The sequence below is a fragment of the Equus przewalskii genome, chromosome 20, assembly GCF_037783145.1.
Source record: "Equus przewalskii isolate Varuska chromosome 20, EquPr2, whole genome shotgun sequence".
In the NCBI taxonomy this organism is placed as follows: Eukaryota; Metazoa; Chordata; class Mammalia; order Perissodactyla; family Equidae; genus Equus; species Equus przewalskii.
Genome location: NC_091850.1, coordinates 15,375,195 through 15,378,019, shown reverse-complemented (window position 1 = coordinate 15,378,019; position 2,825 = coordinate 15,375,195). Strand labels below are relative to the sequence as shown.

General features: G+C 40.0%; 1 pseudogene; it reads right to left on the bottom strand.

The window, feature by feature from the left end:
• Positions 1 to 902: 902 nt before the first annotated feature.
• LOC103548214 (large ribosomal subunit protein uL30 pseudogene) lies at positions 903 to 1,647 on the bottom strand (annotated as a pseudogene).
• Between the last annotated feature and the right edge of the window lie 1,178 nt (positions 1,648 to 2,825).

The window sequence follows — 2,825 nt, the reverse complement described above, 5'->3', positions numbered from 1 at the left end:
ACATCAATTTCTTAATAAACAAAAGAAAAAATTCTTGCAAACTGGGAATAGAAGGGAACTTCCTCAATCTGATGAAGTGCATTTACGAAAAACCTATGGCTAACATCACATACAACAGTGAATATTGGATGTTCACCCCGATAAATTTAGGAACAAGACAAGAATACGCACTTTTGCCATTTCTATTCAACATTATATTGGAGGGTCTACCCAGTGCAATAAGGCTAAAATAAATAAATAAAGAACAACCAGATTAGAAAGAAAGAAGTAAAAGTGTCTTTATTTACAGAAGACATGATTGTCTATGTAGAAGATCAGGTGGAAGATATTAAAAAGTTACTAGAATTAATAAATGAGTTTGGCAAAGTTGCAAGATTCAAGGTCAATATACAAAAAGCAATTGTATTCCTATATATTAGCAAGGAACAAGTGGAAATTAAAATAACATTTAAAAAGCATCAAAAATGTGAAATACTTAGGGATAAATCTGATAAAAGTTGTGTAATATAGGTACACTGAAAAGTACAAAACATTGCTGAGCAAAATTAAGGGGGACCACCTGGTTGAACTGAGCTGCCTGGGAATACACGGAATGCACACACTCCCCTCAAATATCTACGAGCTACTTCAGTCTACTGTGTGTTAGAAGTTTGACCATCCACACTGGGTGTTACAATATTTCCTCCGATTTTAGATAACTTACCTTCCCACCACTGTACAATGAATCGCACACTACAACCTTTCTAATACCCACTTTCTCAAATAAATGCCAAGTCTTTTTCAGGTAAAGCGTCATATTTATCGTATTATTATAAATTTCCTTTTTTTCCAACTTGAAAGCATTCCCTGTTTATTAACTGATAACAATTGTCACAATTATAACAATAATCGTGGGAAGAACCTTAGTTCATCCTTCTAATAGGCCTGTTGATCTGGTCTTCCCTGTGGCCAGCATCTCCACCTTCTAGAAAAGTGTGGTCCTTCTCTTCTTTCCGCCTCCTGGAGAAGATAATTTGAATGGCCACAGGAAGTTGCGTCTCTGAAGCGTTTTCTAACAGTATCCATAGATCTCATGAATCAGATCCTCCGTGCATGCAGATGATGCCATTTGCCAAGAGATGAAGCAATCAAAGTGTTACCTGTCAGAACAATTCACTTGTTGATTTTGCCATAACCACACTTGTAGATAACTCATTTATTGACTTCAGGTTTGGGTACCCCCATGAGATATATGGCTCCACAATCCTCAACATTTTAACTGAAGCCTTGTTGAGCTTAACAGAGGTGCCTTTGAAGAGCTGGCGAAAGTGAAGAAGCTGCAACCCCTTTCGGATCTTTGGGCTCACACCATTAATAACTCTGACTCTGAAGACAAATGCCCATTTGGGTTCTGCAGTTACATAGAAGTTGCCTGCTTTTCTTGCCATCCTTGCCGTTTGGATCTCACTTCTGTGCATCTGCCTATTTTCCTTATGACAGTGCTTAGCTGTTTGATAGATGTGTTTCCACCTTTCCTTTTAAAGCATCTTTTGGGAAAACTTCTTTCTCAGGCACTTGATCTTCAGCTCTGTGAAATTCTTTTGCTTTTTCTTAAAGGTTTCTGGCACAGCAGGAACCTTCTTTTTTCTTTTCCTCTACACTCTCCATGTTTCCTGCCAGAAAAGAGGCTTCTTTTGAATTTCTTAATCGTTTAATGTGTAAAACTGTGCTACCATTTTTATTAGGTTCCTATATCTTTGTGTGAGTGTGTGAGGAAGATTGGCCCTGAGCTAACATCGGTTGCCAATCTTTCTCTTTTTGCTTGAGCAAGACGGTCGCTGAGCCAACATCCATACCAATCTTCTTCTACTTTGTGTATGGGATGCCACCACAGCATGGCTTGATGAGCGGGTGCATGAACTTAACCACTACACCACTGGGCTGGCCCCTATCTCTTTTTTTCAATGTGTCACTGATGAAGTTTTTGAGTGTTGTCTCTCTAAGCTCTTCTTTTCACAAAAGCCCTGCGGTTTTTATTACACTATTGTGCATAGCATGGTAATTTTTATGATGATATATGTCACATTATAGCAGAACTATACCAGGATTGTGGGATAGACGCTTGAAAGATTACTCTTGGGTCCAATAGCTGTGCATGCATTCACACACACACTCAATCACTCACACAGAGCCTTGTTTAAATAATACTAGGCTGGTGTCCTGTCATATAAGTTTGTTTTAGGGCTGACAGGAAAAATAGTCTCCTTTTCAGAGTCAGCCTACACAATGGCTCTTAGCTGCAGAACATGAGTCCCCGGTTCCTTCTGACCAGTGACTGATCTTGGATGAGATGGAGACCATTAGCACTGGTCAGCCGGTTAGGATAAGCATTAAATCAGTTCATACATAACGGATCAAGCTTAACAATGACCCACTCTCTGGGCATTTAGGTGCTGGAAACAGTAGAGGTCAAAGCATGTTCCATCACGGCCTGCATCAGAATCAGTTGTGGACCAAGAAGGTTCCCAGGCCCCACTCCGGATCTGCCAAATCAGAACCTCCAGAATTAGGACCAAGGAATCAGTACTTTGACAGTCAGTCATCCTCAGGCATCCTGAACTTTTTGAGAACCACTGGACTAGAATGTCTACCTGAATTGCAGCAAGACATACAAGGCAGAGCCGGGTTCCCAGGTACTTGATAAAGGGCCAAACTACTTTTCACTTAAAACAGCTGGCCCTTACTCTGTTTTACATATCATTATTGTCCAATTACAATGGCTTTTATCTGATTTTGGACCATTATTGTTGAGGATTTGTTGTGGGTGCCACACGTCGACCTGTTGT